General features: G+C 36.8%; 1 non-coding gene across 1 annotated transcript; it reads right to left on the bottom strand.

Moving 5' to 3' along the window:
* Positions 1-20595: 20595 nt before the first annotated feature.
* TRNAE-CUC (transfer RNA glutamic acid (anticodon CUC)) lies at positions 20596-20668 on the bottom strand. Its single transcript has one exon. It is a non-coding gene; the product is annotated as a tRNA-Glu (tRNA).
* Between the last annotated feature and the right edge of the window lie 1636 nt (positions 20669-22304).

Here is a 22304-nt window from a genome sequence, read left to right as displayed (position 1 = left end):
GTGCATTGGCTTACTGTTGTTTCAATTAAATTTTAATCCTGAAATTTTGAAAACTGTAAAGTCTGACACTTTTGGAGACACTCACAAACATCCCAGGAATTTCAACTAAACAAAGTGATATTTCTGGTTAAGATGTTGATCTGGTTTAGTTCTTTTTTTATAAATTTCTATTTGAATTAAATTGTTTAGCCTCATGTTTGTCAATATTGTTTAGTTTCATTAGGTCTCTAAGTACCAAGATCTGAACAATATTTATATTTTTTCTTCGAGACAAGTTAGTTTATTGTTAGGTTGCATGACAGATGATTCAATGCTGCACTGTTTTCATTCCTTTTGATATCATTATCATGTTTGCCTCTACTCACATATTTGCATGCTTTTAGTATTGAATTTTCCCAAAAGATCATTTGGGTTTCTACATTCTTGTCATCTGAGCAAACCCATCTATTTATTGTTGACTGTAATGCTTCATAAACTTTTGCATTGCTTCTTTTCCCTAGGTTTCTTATGGGTCCAGCCCTTTACACTTTTGGGTTAATGATAAATTGTTGATTAAATTTTATTAACGCGTGGTTAGTTGACTTTAATGCTATTGTACTATAATTTTATTGAGACAAGGACATGTGTCTTGGCCTCGGGCTTTGTTCCTTCCTACTCCTTCTATGCTCCGAAACCCTAATTGTTCATTTCATTTGCTATTTTCACTATGTTGTCTGTGAGGTCTATGGTTCCACGGAATGAGGGTTTTGCTCTGTCTCTTTGTTGGGGCTTTGTTTCCACTGTGCCTGGCTTGCAACTCGGTGAGGGTTTCCAACTGCGAAAGATGTCTTGGCTTCTTGTTCCATGCTTGGTTTCGAGACCCGAGTTTGGAACCCTTGGTATCGGTCTCTGTTGTCAATTTCACTCGGCTCTAGTTGTGTTTTCAGTTGCAGCTTTGGTTTACATGACTATCCTCCATGTGCTTGCTTCATAGTTTGACTATTTGCTTGGTTTGGTACAAGTTGCAGTTATGGAGTGGCTCGGCTTTCAGCACTCACTCGACGATTTTCCAAAAGGTATGTCCTCCCTCCATGATGGTCTTATCTGCTTCGTTTTTTCTCCGTCACTGACAATTTGTGCTCCTTGTGGGCAGCGAGCAACTCTGTGACTGTAACCTTGGTCCCGTGGCTCCTCTTCTAGCTTGCACAGGCTTGGCTCTCCCTCGGTAAGTTACTCATAACCCTTTCCTCTGTTCTGGTTGTGTTTTGTACTGTAACTGTGGTTTTGTTTCTCGTTACTAATGGCCTGTTTGTTGGCCAATGTAGGTGAGCGACGGGCTTGTTCGTGGTCCTCACGCCGTGCCTCCCACGCCTAAACCGGGTAGGGTCGCTCCTTGGTGTCTTCCTGTTTGATTAACTGAGGGTTTACTGTTCATAGGGTTTATGAGTCTTTAGTTGTAGTTTGGCTTCGGCTCTGCAGTTTCTTGGCACTGTGCCTATGGCTCCACTGTGTATTTGTGGCTCTGTTGTTGTAGTTATATATGTATTAATGCAGTCCTGCAATGACCTCACGGGGGTTTGTAGTTTTGTCGACTCTGTTTTATTTATTGGTCTTTGAACAGTGAACTGTGGATACTCGGCTTTTGACAAATATATATATATATATATATATATATATATATATATATATATATATATATATATATATATATATATATATATATATATATATATATATATATATATATATATATATATATATATATATATATATATATATTCTGTAGTTTCAATTGTTAAAATTTGCAAAGGAAAATTGGTTTTGTATTCGTTTCTGTACATGTATCTTATTTCCTTGGGTAATGGCTTTCTCGTTCCCTTCGTAATCTCGCTCTGTTTGTGTTGCCGGCTTGTCTGGGTGCTCTCCTCACTCTAGTGCTTACTGTTCACTTATCTGTCTTCCTTATGCTTATGGAAAAGAAAAATAGATTAATTGTACTTTGTAGGAAAGATGCTAAAGTTGTTACAGGAATGGATTCAAATGTGTTTATCTTCAGAAAATGTTTTTGTGCCTTTTCTTCATTCAATTCTATGATGGTCAAAAGATTCCATTAGTTGTTTTCTTTTTTCGTTTTGCAGAGAACACTGGACAGTTAGGAAAATGCTAGTAGTTACATTATGTGGTTACATTAAGTGGTTTCTAAATAACTGTCTTTTCTTGCTTTGTAAATTAAAAGAAAATTTTAAATAAAACTAAAAATTAAAAAGAAACACGTAAGCAAAAAACTAACACTGGCTGAGACATCCATTCCTAGAAATGTAAATGAAAATGAAAACTAATGAAACTCAAGTTGTTAGAAAGAGACAAACTCCCATCCATGACCTCCCTGGGCTGGATGCTCCTGCATCAGGCTCCCGGGGTAGGTGAAAATTCATGGCTCTGGTCCATGAGCTCCTCGATAGAATACCCTGCACGTTGTATCTGTCCTGCATTAAGCCACGAACTGTCTTCAATAGGGCCGTTCTTCCACTTGATGAGGTACTATAGGTACTCCTTTCTCCGAGTTCGCTTGGCCACCTATGTATCAAGGATTCCTTCGATCTCAAGTGGATGAGCTGAAGGAATTTGTCTCATCCATGAACTACTCCTTTCCTGGGTGTCTCGCTTTGGCTGTGCCGAATTGTCCTCTTCCAGACTAGCAGTGTATGGGAATAAATCCGCCACATTAAATATGGGCGATATTCCTATACCTGGAGGCAATTACAATTCATAGGCATTTGCAGAAAACTTATGCAGAATTTTACAATGTCCAATTTTTTCAAATTTCAGCTTATTGTATTCGCCCTTAAGAAATCTTTCTTTGCGCTAGAACCTGATCCCCTACATTAAATTGTACCTCTCATCGTTTCAGATCTGCTTTCTGTTTGTACCTTTGATTGTTGTCCTGTAATTTCATCTTCACCTGCTCATGTAAGTTGTTAATTGCTCTTGCAAAGTCTTCTTCATCAGCACTTCTTCTCTCTAACTATCCCAAATCCCGCAGCTCATGCACTCCTCGGGGATGCATTCCATACAAGATCTGAAAAGGACTACTTCTTGTGCTTCGATTTGGTGAATTGTTGTAATTAAATTCCGCTTGAGCAAGTACACGATCCCACATTCATGAATTTTCTCCAACTAGACTCCACAGCAGGTTTCCTAAACTTTTGTTCACCACCTCCGTCTGCCCATCAATCTGTGGGTGATAAGCGAAGCTGAAATTTAACTTCGTGTCCAGCTTTTTCCACAAGGTGCGCCAGAAATGCTCTGTGAATTTCACATCCCTGTTGGAAATAATGGACTTAGGTAAGCCATGTAGTCTGACGACTTCAATGAAAAACAAGTGTGCTACATGGAGCGTCACTGGTTTTTCTGCAAGGAATAAAGTGTGCCATATTCGAAAATCGTTCCACCACCACCATGATGGAATCAAAACCCCGTTTTGTTTTGGGCAGACCCAGGACAAAGTCCAAACTAACTAAATCCCACAGTCTATTTGGAATAGGCAAGGGTGTATACAACCCTATGTTCTGACTGTGCCCTTTCTCCAACTGACATATCTTACACCTGGTCACATACCGTTGCACATCCCTTCACATCTTCGACCAGTATAGAAATGACTGCTCTGATCCAAGGTCTTATCAATGCCGAAATGTCTAGCTAGACCTCCACTATGTTTTTCCTGGATGATTTTCTCCCTCATCGAACATTATGGGACACACAGTTGTCCTCCCTTCAATAACAGCTCCTCCTGCAAGTTATAGTCCAGCCATGGACTATTGTTCATCAACAATGGATTATGGCAGGCTTCATAAGCCTCCTTGAAATCTGCATCTGTTTGATACAAGTCCTTCAGATGTTCAAATCCCAACACTTGTATCATGCTTTCCTGCAAGAGTAGAACCTTGTTCGCTTGACCACTGATATGCTTCAACATGAATGTAAAGCTCTATAAGTATTCCACCCATTTTGCATGCTTGTGATTTAGCTTATGTTGCTGCATAACATACTGTAATGCAGAATTATCAGAAAACAAGACAAACTCATTACCCAACAGATAATGCCTCCAATGCTTCAAGGCTCGGACAACGGCATAAAACTCCTTGTCATAAGACGTATACTTTTGCCTGCTTTCATTTAATTTTTCGCTAAAATAGGCTACTGTTTTGTCTTCCTGGCTGAGTACAGCTCCAATGGCTATACCACTGGCGTCACAACGAACTTGAAAAAGTTTGTTGAAATCAGGTAGCCTAAAAATTGGCCTCTCAGTGATCTTTTTCTTCAATAACGCTCTTCTTTGTAGCTTCAGTCCATTGAAAAGGTTGACTTGCCTTCTTGATTATATCCAACATAGGTGCACAAATTCCACTAAAATTCTTTATAAACTTGCGATAGAAACTTGCCAACCCATGAAAACTTTGAACTTTGAATAGACTCTTAGGGGATGGCCAGCTAAGTATAGCTGCAACTTTTTCTGGGTCCATTTTCAGCTCACTTTTTGCAATCACGAAACCCAAATAGACTAACTCCTTCTGAAAGAAATTACATTTTTTTCAGATTTATCAGCAACTTGATTTGTTGCAACTTCTCTAGAACATATCGAACATGTCGAAAATGTTCCTCCTTGGTATTGTTGAAAATCAGTATATCATCAAGATACACAATCACAAATTTCCTAATGAACTCTTTCAACATCTTGTTCATCAAGCGCATGAAAGTACTAGGGGCGTTACTCAACCCAAATGGCATCACCATCCATTCATACAACCCTTCATTAGTCTTGAAAGTTGTTTTCCATTCATCCCCTTCTCTGATTCTAATTTGGTGGTATCCACTCTTTAGATCTATCTTCGAAAAATATGCTGCCCCTCTCAAGCAATCCAACATGTCATCCATTCGTGGCGATGGAAACTTGTATCTGATCTTAATTTTGTTTATTGTTTGTGAATTTGTACACATCCGCCACTCGCCTCCTTTCTTGGGAGCTAAGACTGTTGGAACTGCACACGGGCTTAAGCTTTCTCGAATCAGTCCCTTATCCAACAACTCCTGTACCTGTTTCCTAATCTCCTCATTGTCTTTGGGACTCATCTGGTAAGCAACTTTATTCGGTAAACTAGCTCTAGGGATGAAATCTATGTGATGACTGATACTCCACTTTGGTGGTAATTTATCTGGTAAATCATCCACCACAATGTCATTGAATTCCTGCAACATTTCCTGGATTTCTTCAGGTAAATTAGAAATTTTAGTGTGCAACAACACTGCTCTCGGTCTCCTTACAACAACATACTTTACCTCGTCATCTTCAATCTGTTTTAGAAATTCTTTTCCACCCACCAGTAATACTTTTGTCCCACTAGTCTCTGTTGTTTCTTCCTCCTTGATGGGTACTAGCATATGCTTAATCCCATCCTTGACAAACTTGTAATAGTTTGTTTTCCCATCATGAACAACTTTTTGGTCATACTTCCATGGTCTACCTAGCTGAATATGATAGACATCCATGGGCATGACGTCACAAATCACTTTGTCCCTATACTTGCCAATATGGAACTCCACCTCACACTGCTCATCAACTAGCAGTTGGTGACCCTTCTATAACCACGACACCTTATAGGGAGTTGGATGCTTCAATATTTTTAAAGCCAATTTCTCCACCATATCTATTGCAACAAGATTATCAGTGCTTCCATTGTTTATAATCAACTTGTAGCATTTGCCATGTGACTTGCACACAGTCCGAAATAATGCCTTTCTTTGGGTTTGTTCAGCTATTTCCTTTGCCAGTTTCAGCAGTACCTTGTTCAAGGCTAAGGCCTCTCCTATCTCCGGTACATTTTCTACCTCTTGAGGTGGTGCCTCTGCTTCCTCTGTCTGAGCAACATATGCTCCTCTTTGACCAGCCTGTTCTCCTTCAGGACACTTAAAGGATCTGTGCCCCCACTTGTGGCACTTGTAACACTGGTAGGTAGCACCTCTGCCTCTGCCATTTCCCCTTCCTCTCTAGTATGGCCTTCCTCCCCTAGTGCTACCTTCCTTCTTTGCTGTCCCTGAGGTCTTTGAACTGCTACCCTCTTCACTGTTGTTGGCAGTTCTTCCTCTGCCAAAGGATTTTCCTTTCCCTCTGTCAGTTCCTCGTCCTCTCTTGGCATTCTGCTTTCTTGCAATATTTTCTTCTTCCTTTAAGGCACTCTGGTATGCTTCCTCTATGGTTTTTGGAGAAAGAATACTTATCTCGTCCAATATCTCCAGCCTTAGGCCATTCACAAACCTTGTTGTCTTTTCTGGGGTGTCTTCAGTATAACCAGCTCTCAAATTCACCCGATAGAATTCTTCAGTATATTCTTTCACCGTCATTCCTCTCTGCTTCAAATTATACACCTGTCAATACAGAGCAATCTGGTAATCTTTGGGCAAAAACTTTCCCTTCATCTTGGTGACCATTCTGGTCCACTTTTTAATGGGTAACTTATTCAATCTTCTCCTCTCTGCTTGGACACTGTCCCACCATAAGGTCGTGTGTCCTTTCAGCTTGGTGGTAGCGAATTTAACTCTCCTATCTTCGTTGACCTCCTCACATTCAAAATATTTGTCCAACTCACTAATCCAGTCCAACAGCACTTCTGTGGACAAACTACCATCATAGTTCGGAATTTCAGGCTTTGGCTTACTGCTAGCCAACAAGACTGACCTTAACAATTTGATTTCAGGTCCTTCTTCATCTGATCCATCTGTTGTAACTACAACTTCTTCTTCACTGTCGTCCCCTACTTTCGGATCCCTTCTCCTTCCTGCTTCTACTGCCGCCAAACGGGCATTCAGGATCCTAATCTCTTCCCTCAATCCTTCATCTACTACTCTTCGAATAGCTCTGCCACAACCTCTTCTTCCAACTTCCATTTTATAAGAAAATCAGTTAGCTGAACCTACTCTGATACCAAAATTTGATGGGTCCAGCCCTTTACACTTTTGGGTTAATGATAAACTGTTGATTAAATTTTATTAATGCGTGGTTGGTTGACTTTAATGTTATTGTACTGGCGTTTTATTGAGATGAGGACATGTGTCCTGGCCTTGGGCTTTGTTCCTTCCCGCTCCTTCTATGCTCCAAAACCCTGACTGTTCATTTCATTTGCTATTTTCACTATGCTGCCTGTGAGGTCTGTGGTTCCGCGGAATGAGGGTTTTGCTCTATCTCTTTGTTGGGGTTTCGTTTCCACTGTGCCTGGCTTGCAACTCGGTGAGGGTTTCCACCTGCGGAAGATGTCTTGGCTCCCTATTCCGTGCTTGGTTTCGAGACCCGGGTTTGGAACCCTTGGTATCGGTCTCTATTGTCAATTTCGCTCGGCTCTAGTTGTGTTTTCAGTTGCAGCTTTGGTTTACATGACTGTCCTCCATGCGCTTGCTTCATAGTTTGACTATTTGCTTGGTTTGATATAGGTTGCAGTTATGGAGCGGCTCGGCTTTCGGCACTCACTCGACGATTGTCCAAAAGGTATGTCCTCCCTCCATGCTGGTCTTATCTGCTTCGTTTTTTCTCCATCACTGATAATCTATGCTCCTTGTGGGCAGCGAGCAACTCTGTGACTATAACCTTGGTCCCGTGGCTCCTCTTCTGGCTTACACAGGCTCAGCTCTCCCTCGATAAGCTACTCATAACCCTTTCCTTTGGTCTAGTTGTGTTTTGTACTGTAACTATGGTTTTGTTTCTCATTGCTAACAGCCTGTTTTTTGGCCAATGTAGGTGAGCGACAGGCTTGTTCGTGATCCTCACGTCGTGCCTCCCATGCCTAAACCGGGTAGGGTCGCTCCTTGGTGTCTTCTTGTTTGATTAACTAAGGGTTTACTATCCATAGGGTATATGAGTCTTGAGTTGTAGTTTGGCTTCGGGTCTGCGATTTCTTGGCACTGTGCCTGTGGCTCCATTGTGTATTTGTGGCTCTGATGTTGTAGTTATATATGTATTAATGCGGTCCTGCAATGACCTCACGGGGGTTTGTAGTTTTGTCGACTCTATTTTATTTATTGGTCTTTGAACAGTGAACTGTGAATACTCGGCTTTTGACAACTATATATATATATATATATATATATATTGTAGTTTCGATTGTTAAAATTTGAAAAGGAAAATTGGTTGTGTATTCGTTTTTGTACCTGTAGCTTGTTTCCTTGGGTAATGGCTTTCTCGTTCCCTTCGTAAGCTCACTCTGTTTGTGTTGCCGGCTTGTCTAGGTGCTCTCCTCGCTCTGGTGCTTACTGTTCACTTATCTGTCTTCCTTATGCTTATGGAAAAGAAAATAGATTAACTGTACTCTGTAGGAAAGATGCTAAAGCTGTAACAGGAATGGATTCAGATGTGTTTGTCTTCAGAAAATGTTTCTGTGCATTTTCTTCATTCAATTCTATGATGGTCAAAAGATTACATTAGTTGTTTTCTCTTTTCGTTTTGTAGAGAACACTAGACAGTTAGCAAACTGCCAGTAGTTACATTATGTGGTTACATTAAGTGGTTTCTGAATAACTGTCTTTTCTTGCTTTGTAAATTAAAAGCAAATTTTAAATAAAACTAAAAAGTAAAAAGAAACACGTAAGCAAAACACTAACATTGGCTGAGACAGCCATTCCTAGAAATGTAAATGAAAATGAAAACTAATGAAACTCAAGCTGTTAGAAAGAGACAAACTCCCAGCCATGATCTCCCTGGGCTGGATGCTCCTTTATCAGTTTCCACCTTCTTTTAGTACAATGAGCATACCCCTCTACTTATTGTTGACTGTAATGATTCATAAACTTCTGCATTGCTTGATTTCTTTGGGGCTATCCTTGAATTCTCATTTGGGTACTTTGGCAACTTAGAGGCCTAATGTCAATATTGTTGTTATTCATATATTTAACACTCTTCAAACATGAAAGAAGCTCTAGGAGGAATTTCAACTATAAAAAGTGTCACCTAGTTCCTTTTTTTTGTTAATATGTTGATCTAGATTGTCTATCACACGTTGATTTTTGAACTTATTTTTGCTCAACAAAAAAGTTTAATGAAATATTTATTTTCAATAAAAGAAGAAATGAACGCATGTGGTTGAGAATTAGAATATGTAATTGTCACTTCAATTTCAATTTTATCTCCACGAATTCTGTTCTTTTTCATTTGTAGCTAGCCATACTAGCCAATACTCTTCATTATGGTTGTGTCATAGTTTCCAATCAACTTTAAAATGATTTAAATATAGAAAAATAAATATATATATATATATATATATATATATATATATATATATATATATATATATATGTATTCATGAAATGAAACTCTAAGAACTGAAATAAAAACTGTGAGAAATGAAAATAAAATTGTAAGAAAAATGTATTGTAATTGAAATAACTAACCTGAATATAGTGTCAAATGCTCTGTGATGGTTTGTGTCCAGGGCTGGTGAATAGTTTGAATGTTAAACATGCAACTTCAGCAGTGGTTGAACTTCTTTTATAGTTTTTTGCACTTGAATTTAATTGGTGGCAAGGATGGGCATGGATTGCAATGGCTTCATTTTGAATGTGTGATCTGAATTGAATTGGATGTGATCTAATGACTAAGAATTTGTTTATTGTTGATCCATGTGCTTTGATCTGTTTTAATGGAAAATAGAATGGGTTGGGTGTCATTTATTGAACACAGTGAGTTTAAATGTTATTGGGTTAGGTGTCATTTATTGAACACAGTAGATTTAAATGTTGAACAACGCAACATTTATGGTGGACATACATTCACTTTTATTATGTGCAGGTATGGATATTTATTTGGATACATAGCTTATGATGAGTGGGGGTTGAAGTGACTGCTACTTTGTACTTCTGGAAAAGACCATTTTGGAAGGATTTATGGTTTTATCTGTTTTCTGGTTGGATCAATATGATTTGTACTCTTAAATATTAAGATACTATTTATGGACAATTATGAGCCCAGTCAATATATTGGGAAATTTTGGACATAAATTAAAACATATTCACACTTAATGTTATTTATTTTTGTTTAAATATTAGTTGCACAAGTCTCAACTTCTGGTGGTTTAGTAAGACCAATACTATATCAATTAGTGGTCCTTACACAACATTAAACATTTCTCCCCTAATATCTTAAAGCTTTGCAACTTATAATAAGGCTTGTCTGATATAACGGGACAAATGTTATTACAATAGCTTTGTGTGACTTCAAAAAAACATTTTTTCAGGTGCAAATGTGGTGCTCTTGGCCGTGTTTGTTAATACTTAACAGTGCAGAGAAACACAATATACCATGCGAAATGTAAAATATAAAATAGTACAGAGAAACACAATATACTGTGGGATATGTAAAATATAAAATAGTACAGAGAAACACAATATACCAAGCAATATGTAAAATATAAAATAGAATTTCAAATGACTAACAGTGTATGTTTTACATTTATCAAAGGCACCACTTATCATTCAATGTTGGACGAACAGATCTTTGTTTATGATATTCTCCTGGTCAATTTCGAACGTTTCAGGGAAATCAGTTTTGGAAATTGGTGTGTTTTTGTGAGCGTAAATGGTATGTTTTTCCTCTTTTTCTGATATATGTTTTTGGAAACTTAAAAAATACATTAACATAGATTTTATTAATGTAAATTAAAATCAATAAAAGGAATTTACCTTTATTTATAATTATATATTTTTTTATATAAATTAAAATCAATAAAAAAGATTTACTTTTATTTATAATTATATATTTTTTTAACTTTTGGTTCTAGATGTTTAACTAGATTTTTTACAATAACAAAAACTTGCATCATTATTTTCTGATATTTAAGAAATCAATTGCTAAATACAAGAGTTGCGTTATATATCATTTTGTATCATGGTAAAGAATTATAATAGAAATTAATATGATATATTTTTAAGTTAATATAATTTATTGAGAAAATATTTCTGTTTTTATTCTTTTTGTTTTAATTTAATTATATTTAAACTAAGTAAAAATGATTAGTTACTATATAGCACTTATTATACTTGCAAAAGTGTTAATAATATTAATTCGTCAAAAAAAAATTATATACTTTATTTAATTAATAATCTTGTGCTACCCTCCCTGGAAATGGGGTGAATTTATATTTAAAAACATTTTATTTTATTTTTATATTTGAGATCTTATTGGGCTCTCGTCAAAACATTGATATATTATATTTAGGTTAAAAATCGTATATTTCATTTACATTTTTATGGATTCACGTAATGTTGGAACTAATTCTTGCATTACTCTTAAGCATTAAATGTAAGTGTATGCTATGAAACTTTTTGGTTGCCCAATGATAGACTCCATGAATTTATGCATTTGATGCTCTGCACCTCACGGGCTATTAATACAATCAATGTGTATAACAATACACGATGCATATTTATAAAGTTAATGCTTTACATTTCACAGTTTTATTTATTTGAAAAATATAATTCTCTGTTTTAGTAATTTGGGATGTTTTTATTTTCTTAGGAGTTGTTTGGATGATCCGTAATTTAGTGTTTAGCTGAGAATTTTGCTCAACTAAATCAGTATGTGCCATCAGTTTTCTAAATTGATATCAGAACATGTATAGGCATGGGCGTGGGCGGCGTGGGAGATTGTAGGTTGTCCCTGCGTATTTTGCAGTAGTGTGTTGGTTTGTATATAGAAGTAATAAAATGAGTCTATTTCATAGGAGCAACAATCAGCTTATTGCAATGTGAGTGAAGATGTATTCTATGATTGTTTCAGGGTTTCGATTATCAACAAAAGGAATGGTGCGCTATAGATCTCTATTTGCTGGAGGTCGCTTTCCATAACCAGATGAAAAGATAGTTGTGCATTATCTTTGTTCCTCGTTCGGCCCTTGCTTACTCTATTACCCCTGTTGGGATTCTTTATAATTTTGTATCGCAATTAATGAAATAGAGTTTTACATCACTATTGGAAATATTAATCCTAACCACAGCATTAAACACTTTAACAGCAGCCATCCATATTTGTTAGACATAATTTTTTTCCAGGTCACAAAAGTTAAGGCATTTAATGAAGTTTGGTAAATATCGGCAAGCATTTACTGGGCAACTATTGCCTACATTCCATAAACACCACTTAGGCTATTACTGTCCACACTCAACAACAACTGTACTAATTATTTTGCTCTGTAATGTATTAATGTTTTGAATGTCAGAGATAAATATGAATGTAAAAATCATTTTATAACAGAGAGAATCTGTGAAGTAGGGATGAGAAAATTGTGGAGCAAATTTGGGTGGCACCATGACTGTGAACCTTTATTCCTTTGTTTTTACTTGGTGAATAAGCTTCAGTCTCATATGAATGTGTTTTCATGAATTAAAATTTAATCATAAATTTTATTGTGTTGCTCCAAGCTTACTCTATTTTGCAGTAAGTGAATTCTGTGTTTTATTAAATCTCTGTATAACTGGGCGAAATCTTTGTATAGCTGCCTGGAAATACTTGACGCAGCTGAACTCTTCGCCAAACTCCTTTCCTCTGCCTCTCCGCGGAAATCCCTTTTCTAATAATCACATGCTAAAGCTGGGTTCATGGCCGGATCAAAAGGTCCTCGACAATTTTCCTTTTGGAGAGTTGAAAGAATCTACCCATAAGGGATCCGCTGACGGAGAGACAAAGTAACAATTATTGTTTAAGAGCGATCAAACATCAACATTCGTTTTGGAGGTCGGAGCTTTTCCCAACACATCTCTACTCCACACATTTCTAAGTGTATTCATGCAAATTGATCCGTTCTCTGTGGATGGTCTTGTTGAAGGACTCAGAGAAGCCGTCGTCGTTGTTATGCTGGACAACGTATAACAATGCCCATCCTGTTGTTGTCCAGAGAGCGCACCAGTATTCTTGTGTGTGGAGAAGCGGTGAGTGTTGGATCCCTTTGCTACGCTTCATATCGTTGGTGGTCGGATGGCCAACACCCACACTTGTTTTTCGGTGGATTTATAGTCAGAGGCCACCCAGGGGTTGCAAGAGAACCTGTAGGATTTAGGTTAGAATGCTATAAAACCTTCACCGTGACGCTGGTGGCGTGAACAACCCATACAATTGCGATGAGAATAATGTTCTGTGAGGGTAGTTGAGTTTTGTTGGTGAGATCATTATTGAAAAGAGCAGAGGCGCACAGCTCTTTAACACAACACACAATGACTGAACACAAGAACTTGCCTCTATTCATCAATTAACAGGGATATATATAACCTGGAGAAGTTTCTGGAGATGGGTTCAGTTGGTGGCTTCCTGGAGAAGCTTCCCCATTGTCAATGTATCCACCGACTTCTAGAATTTCATTAAATACAGCGGCTTATTTCTAGATCTAGCATTAACTTATTGTTGAATATTGGTGACAGGTTGTTGGAATTACGTCTGTTTTCCAACACTCCCCCTTAATTCCAACTACATACAATAAACAAGACACTATACTCTTAATTGTCATGCCTGCTCGTCTAAGTTTCAGCGAGGCTTACAACATAATTTGGATTTTCTACAATGTACAACTTATTTCTACATATTTCAAATTTAGTCTTTCCAAGAGGCTTGGTGAATATGTCAGCCACATTTTCATTTGTATTACAATATGATAAGTCAATTTCTTTTGATTGCAATTTTTCTCTTACAAAATGATGTTGTGTCTCAATGTGTTTTGTCCTTGCATGATATATAGGATTGTTTGCAAATTTGATAGTGCTTTGATTGTCACATTGATTACTGTAGGTGATTGTTGTGTTTCTCCAACATCTTCAAGTATCCTCCTAAGCCATATTGCTTCACAGGTAGCACTGCATAATGCTTTATATTCAGCGTGATCATTCTTCAAGACAGGAAGCCCTTCAACCATAGTGTTATTTTGAAGTAGCATTAAATCTTTGTGATTTAGATGTCCATACCTTTGATGCCATAAATCTACTGTTGATATTGTTGTAGATGCCAAAACTTGATGACTTTTTCTGGTCACATCTAGCTTATACAAGCCTCCAACTCTGGTTCATGTGGCAATAACCTTGTACATATCTTGAATGTCTTTCACTACACACTTTGATTTAACAAATTCCACCTTCAAATCTTAGTCAGTAATAGTAGAAACAGAAATTAAATTCTTTTTGATATCAGGAACATACATCACATTATGAATATGTTTCTCTTGTCCATTAGGCAAATTCACACCTATTACTCCATAACCTTGAACTTTAAGTGATCTGTTATCTCCTAGGCAAACATATGTTCCATCAATGATTTCATGATATTCATCAAACCACTCCTTATTACAAGACATATGGAGTGATGCCCCAGAATCAATGAACCAAGCATTCTTATCATCATTTTCCACAGACAATGCAGCATTAGAAACAAACAATTTAAGATTTTTAAATCCATCATTGATATCCTTGTCCACAAAATTTCCATTATGCCTTCTGTTTCTTTACCTAGACTCATTATATTTCATTTTATAACAATCTTTAGAATGATGCCCAGGTTTGCCACAATAATAACACTCATCATTTCTCTTTGGAAATTTAGACTGTGTCATACCTTTTTGTTTTGCTTGAAACTTGCCTCCTTTGTTCTTGTCCCATGGCTTGCCTCTGTATGGATATTTGCCCTTGGCCACCAATGCCAAATCTGAACTGCTAGAGCCCAAATTAAAGTTCTTCATCCTCTCCTCTTCTTGTAGAAGAATTCCTGTCAATTCATCAAATGAAGGGGGTTTCTCTCTCGCTGCAAGACTTGAAACAAAAATTTGATAATCTTGCACTAAGCCATTTAACATGATGGTGACTAAGTCAGTATTAGACACCTTTTCACCAATATCTCCTAACTTATCACTTAAATCTTTGACACGAGATATGAAATTGCTTATACTTTCATTTGCTTCCATTTTTAAAGATAAAAGCTTAGTCTTCAAAAACAAGATCCGATTTGTATTTGTTGTTTCATACAAACCCTTCAACGTATCCCATGTTTCTTTTGATGTCTTACAATCTCTGATATGAGGAATAATGTTGTCCTTTACGGACATACGCAACAACACCTTTGCTTTTGTCTCCCTTCTCTCCCAATCTGGAATAGAACCTGCAACAGTGGGTTTGGGCTCATCCCCACACACAATGGACCACAAACTATTTCCTTCTAAAATAGTCATTAACTTAAATTTCCAATTCACATAGTTTTCTCCATCAAGTTTGGTGGATTCATTCATATAATTATCAAGCAACAAATTTGCCATGATAGAAAAAAAAAACTTCCTCAAGTCACCAAAATGCCACCAAATCTAATTCAAATTTTACTAGATCTCACACATGCACCATAAAAAAATTTGTCTTTCACAATTTTCAATGTTTCCTTACTCAATAATAAAGTGTCAAGATAAACCAAATTTCTGACCAGTAGTGTCAAAAAACATTCAACATGTGTTTTTTCTGATAATACGTGCAATATAAATACATGACCAGCACAGCATCAAAAAATATCGATTTAATTGCAATGGCAATCGACCAACCCCTTTTCCTTCAAACGTAAAAGAGAAACCATACAGAATGAAACATAGAAGAAACAGATGATTAAAGCTATGAAATGGCAAGAAGAATCACAGGCAACACCAACCAGATGGATTACTAGATCGAGCAGTAAGCGCGGCACTTGTGTTTGCAGTCAAGGTGCATCCTCTGCCGCCACCGCCAGTACAGCCAGGACCTCCCAAGCGCACAACGCACAGCTCACCACACTTCTGCTGTGCACACCAGGCTGAAAAGAAAAACAGATCACCAAAACGTTGCTGCTGGTCTGCTCCAACGCAAGAATAAGTAATACTGAGATCTATACCGACCCAGCTCACAGCTACAACTCACTTTACAGCAATATCTCACCTCCTTGTACACTCCACCGAGCCTCACACAGCTCTCGACCTCACACGCTCTGATCGCTCGACTTGGGCTCTCACACTCAGCCCTCAACCTTGCTCTGATACCATGAAAAGAGCAGAGGCGCACAGCTCTTTAACACAACACACAATGACTGAACACAAGAACTTGCCTCTATTCATCAATTAACAGGTATATATACAAGCTGGAGAAGTTTCTAGAGATGGGTTCAGTCGGTGGCTTCCTGGAGAAGCTTCCCCATTGTCAATGTATCCGCCGACTTCTAGAACTTCATTAAATACAGCGGCTGATTTCTAGATCTAGCATTAACTCATTGTTGAATATTGGTGACAAGTTGTTGGAATTATGTCTGGTTTCCAACAATTATGAAGATTGTCAATATGGAATTTGGAGTTGGCATGGGCTTATGGAAAACACATTATAATTCCCATGTGTAGTTCAGCTTTATACAAAAGTCATTACAGTGCAAGAGCCTGGATCAATCTTTTTTTTTTAATAAATTTTTAATTATGTTAAATATTATTGTGATTTGTATTCCACAAAGTGAAAGAGGTCAGCAAAATTGGTTTAATGGTTTGAAGCTATTTAGAGAAGGAATCAAGTGTATCAAATGCAGGCCCTAATTGGTTGAAGATTTGAGAGTAGCCTTCTAGTGAGGTTATGAGACAATATGGAATGTTATTCAGTAATTGAATTCGGGAGATCCCTGATTCGAGAGTAGAACTCAAGAATCCAACTTGTAGACTACACTTTTAATGGAGAAGTATGCAGTTATAATGGTTGATATAACCATGTATGCTAAGGACATCCTAGTACAATGGTTATAACTTGATGGAGTTTGTAGCCTAGAAGATTTCAAATTAATAATGAGGGAGAAGTATGCACTTAAAATGGTTGATATAACCATGTATGCTAAGGACATCCTATGCTATTGGACACCCATGCATTTGGGTGGATGGTTGTTTCTTTATATGGACATTGACATATTCCTCTTTATGTTTGTAAACACCAAGACCACATCTAGACTTTGCTGATTGAGATTGAAACAAGTAGTTATTAAGGAGAGACTCGGAAAATATAATTCCTTAAGAGTTGTTTAGATGATTTCTAATATAGTGTTTAGCACCCATGCATTCGGGTGGATGGTTGTTTCTTTATATGGACATTGACATATTCCTCTTTATGTTTATAAACACCAAGACCACATCTAGACTTTGCTGATTGAGATTGAAACAAGTAGTTATTAAGGAGAGACTTGGAAAATATAATTCCTTAAGAGTTGTTTAGATGATTTCTAATATAGTGTTTAGTTGAGAGTTTTGCTCAACTAAGTAAATATGTGGTTAAGATATAATATCTATCTTCAACCAACAGTGGATGTATTTTTGTGTGCAATTGGTTTTTAAATCACCCTGCATGGCCTAGCCACACGAAAGTAGTCTAATGAGCCCACAATTTTGAAAATGGAAATTTCGGTGGGATTTTGAAAAAATCAGGCAGAAATTTTTGGAAATCCAAGTTATAATAGTCAACGTTTATGATTTTCCATGCCCTAAGAGTTCTTGATGGTGCTGAATCTATTCCCACCATAAAAAAATGATTTGAACACTCCCAAGATTAGATTTCTTGAAATTTTTATTCCCAGATTTAAACAGAAATTTCGCCCTCAAACAATAAACAAAATCAATATTAATCTCAATTTGAAGTAAGAATAAAGTGAGTGGACCTCAATTCATTTGATGCAGCCTGATCCTGAAGGATGAGGTCTGCTATTCCCCATTGCTGAGTCCTTAAAGTTCTTGCCACTTTGCATTGTGTGCTTAACAACCTGCAATGGAAAGAAAAAGGACTGTTATTATTTCATTGACTGCATTTTGATTTCTACTTAGCTCGTAGTTTCAGGTTTCAGTTTTTCATTTCTACTTACACAATAGTTTTAAGTTTCATTTTTCCAACTTTATAATAAGTAAATTTTTTATTTTTACTTGGGAAATGGATTTAAATTTCAATTTTTTCATTATTAACACAGTCCAGATTAAATTCCAAATTTATAATACGTAAATTCTTTCGTTGCACTTTCATTTTCTACCTAGGCGGTGGTTTTAAATTTCATTTTTGTTTGTTACTGACACATTCCAAATTTATAAAATTGTAGGGCAGCACGAAATTACTTACCTTTGCGGAATGCTTAATACTAGGCGGCACTGCAGTGTCTCCATTTTGCAACCACAAGTCGCTTCCTATGTTTGTACATCTGATAGCACAATTTTCAAGTTGATGCTACCAAATCTCCTTAAGGTAAAATCTTTTTTTTTTAGCAAATAATATGATTAAATATCAAAGATGGTTTTTGAGCCAGCAGCATTTTTTTAGATATCAAAGAAAGTAAAATTATACCACAAAATATGTCAAACCTAGTTTTCAGAAAAATAGTTGTGAAATATCAATGAGCATTCTGTTTGGACTATCTTTTCTCATTTGAAGCTTCCTAATTTGCAAACCTGTCTTGACTGTGTGAAACCTAGTTTTCAGAAAAATAGTTATGAAATATCAATGAGCATTTTGTTTGGACTATCTTTTCTCATTTGAAGCTTCCTAATTTGCAAACCTGTCTTGACTGCCTTTTCTCATTTGAAGCTTTCTAATTTGCAAACCTGTCTTCTATTGAAGAGCTGTTATGTTCCGAACAAATAAATGTTATCTGCGATGTTCCATACAGTCAAAAGCAGTGACATATACAAAAATAATTGCAATCGTTAAGGAGCATTATATTATTGTCATTGAGCTTATTTAATTCCTTACGATTCACTCATATTTGAGTCTCTTTAAGATATCAAATACCTCAACAATTGTCACTAATTTTTTATAACAGAACCTCCTATTCACTTCTTTCATGAAGGAAATGAATTTAAAATGTTGGCGAAGTGTACAATCATAAATTCAACTAAAGAGCAGAAGCTTAACTCAGTGTTGGCTGGCCATGGACTTGTCACGACTTTGGGAAAGCATCCATATGCACAGGGAAGCATGACAAAGACTGGACCGCCCCTAGTTATTGTGGCAAATGGCCATGATTCATGAAACCAACCCTCAAATGGCTTCTTTCAGTGACATGTGCCTTCTCCCCAGTGAAGTGTTTAAACTAGTGTGTGATTGTGTGAACAATTTTTGAATTATAAAACTTCATGTTTTTAAAATTAACTTAATTTTTTTTAATTCATATAAATTATTTTAAAATATATATTTAAACAGTATGGATTATAGATAGATAAATAAAACATGGACTTTAAACAAGTACTAATTTAAAAGGTTTGCCATTGCCATTAATTCATGAATTTTCATGAAAATGATTGTATAGCATAAAACGCTATGAAGTCTGTTGTTGAATACCTAAAACTCTTCAGTAGCTGCATTGCAAGCCTGAAATTGTATTAATGAACAGTTTAATTAATGGATATGATGGTAGCCTTAAGCGGTTGTTGAGAAGTTCATGTCGCTGTCATGTGATGTCAAGTGGCTGTTATTTTCCCTTTTATCATTGCCCTGAAATCCTCTTCCTTGTGGGAAACTTTTCATCTTAGGATGGAAACCAGAAAGAAATTATCCTTCAACGCTTACTATCAATGGCTACAGGTAAGAGAAATAGAAATGGTTATTCCAATGTTATTACGAGGAGGAGGTCTATTTTCACCTCTATGCACCTGTATATGGGAGGCGATAGGTAAGAGAAATACAAATAGAAATGGATTTTCCAGGAGATCTATATTCACCTCTATGCCATCCTTACCCCTGCTGCTGCCTTTGCTTCTGTTGCATGGACTAATGAATCGATAAACTCACTGGCATAATTCATTACAACTGGTAACCTGTCCCTACCCTCACTTATGGTTTTTAATCAACTGGCTCTGGATCCAGAACTCAATCTACGCTTCGGCTGCAGAAGGCAGGGCACAACTCTCTTGGGTAACGTCCCTGCTTACTACTGGCTGTTCTCTCTATCATGCAAAGCATACCCATATGACTCAAACGGAATCACCTTCAGCGCTCTTGATGAGTTGAAAGAAAGAGGCAACAGCAATCGAGGCATTCGCCCTGGCGTTCAGTGTTGGTTTTCTCTGGAAAACGTCGTGCAAAATAAGTAAAATTCGATTGCAGGTGTGTCCTCATGCAAATACATTCAAAATCCGCGATGTAAAATTCCGTTGCCTGGACTCGAACCCGGGTCTCTTTCATTTAGAGGCTTCAGCTATGTCCTCATACAAATACATTTAAATCGCAGAAGATCTCCGTGATGTTACAATGAGAAAAGTAAAATTCGATTCCAGCTGTGTCCTCATGCAAATGCATTTAAAACCCTCAGTTTAAAATTCCAGTGCCGCGACTAGAACCCGGGTCTCTAGGGTCTCTTTTACAAATACATTTAAATCCCAGAACCGGCGTTTCTAGGATCTCTTTTACAGATACGTTTAAATCCCGGCTGTGTCATTCAAATACATTTAGACCCGCAATGTAAAATTCCGTTGGTGCGATTCGAACCCGGGTCTCTAGGGTCTCTTTTACAAACACATTTAAATCCCAGAACATCTCCGCAATGTGACAATGAGAATAGTAAAATTCGATTCCAGCTGTAATTAAAATTTCCGTTGCCGGGACTTGAACCCGGGTCTCTCGGGTGAGAGCCGAGTATCCTAACCAACTAGACTACAACGGAGCTACGAATATATTGTGTGTAGTTTTTTTTCTGAGACCATAGACCGGAGAAGTATGGACTTATTTTTTATTGAAAAAAAAAATTTAAGGATTTCGTAAATTTATATTGAATTACAAATCTTTACGATGGAGAACAATCACCAGATGGCGTTTGTATGAGTGGATACCATATAAGTAGATGTGAAGGTAATTCAATCCATGAAGGCTGGCTTCCACTCCATTTCTTTCTGCCACATTTTTCAGTAGCAGATTTCTCAGGCGGACCTGCTTTCCAAGAGGGAATCTCTGCCTCCCTGGGCAGATTCTTCATGAATGCCTTGACCAGGGATCTGTCATCAGCTCTGGTACCTTTGTATTTGCTTGAAGGTTGGATTTTTCTTTTTTGTTAGAGTTTTTTGCAGGACTTATGATGCTCTGTTTCATCTTTACTTGGATTTGGGCTTCTGCTTGCCCAGCTGTATTTGTTTGAAGGTCGGCTTTTTCTTTCTTGTTAGAGGTTTTTGCAGGAGGACTTATGATGCTCTGTTTCATCTTTACTTGGATCCCAGCTATATTTGTTTGAGGGTCGGCTTTTTCTTTCTTGTTAGAGGTTTTAGCTGGAGAACTTATGATGCTCTGTTTCATCTTTACTTGGATCTGGACTTCTGTCTGTCAGCTTTTTACTTCCTGGGATTCCTATCCCCTGTGTTTTTGTATGTCCTGTTTTGGTATTGTGGTGTTTGTGGTTTCCCGGTGATGATCGCTATCACCATCGCTACTGGGAGTAGTTTGCATTGAAGACTCACAGTATATGTAACATCTTTTGTTCCTGGTAATGAAAGCCGGTTGTTTGTATATGTAACATCTTTTATTCCTGCTAATAAAAGACGGGTGTTTTTGTTATTGAAAAAAGAAAGTAGGTGTAAAGATAGTTTAACAATCATGGGTTCTAGTCAAATCTTAATAGTACAACTAGTTGACAATGGGTTTTGTCAGTAACAAAGTTACCCAAGATCAAATCTCATAGGGTGGTTGTGCCTGTACTATCCGATGAGACATGTTAAAAAATTTAGTCAGTTAAGTTAATACTTTAACCCTGTATCGCAACTCCTCAAATCACAAATCAATTACAAGCAATTTTGAAAAATAAAAAACAATTATTAATTACAAGCAATTTTGAAAGATAAAAAACAATTATTAATTCTAATTATATAAATTTATATAGATATCCTAATGATTATGTGAAGATAATTTTATGAATGTTATGAATGTTGTGTTAATTTTATATAGATATCCTAATGATTATGTGAAGATAATTTTATGAATGTTATGAATGTTGTGTTAATTTTGTTCCAAATCTATTTGGGCTTTTTGGGTACTATATCTTCTTTTGCTCAAAGGGAGTATGCCCCTTGGTTCTCCGGGGGCAAGCTTTTGTTCTCCTTTGTTTATCAGCATTATAGCATGTGCCTTTTGTTCTCAGTTTTGTTTCAAACTGTACATTTGCTTCAAATTTCGATTGCAAAAGGGGTAAGTTATACTTACAAAGCTTCAATTTTAAGTTTGTCATTGTATAGATAAAGGATTACAGAAAATTGCAAGATATTTCGAAGACATTGAGGAGGCATAGGAATTCACTCAGGAAAATAAATAAATAA

The sequence above is a fragment of the Pinus tabuliformis genome, chromosome 6, assembly GCF_031772625.1.
Source record: "Pinus tabuliformis cultivar Carrire ecotype Pingquan chromosome 6, CPIR1, whole genome shotgun sequence".
In the NCBI taxonomy this organism is placed as follows: Eukaryota; Viridiplantae; Streptophyta; class Pinopsida; order Pinales; family Pinaceae; genus Pinus; species Pinus tabuliformis.
This window is presented reverse-complemented; position numbering and strand designations above follow the sequence as displayed.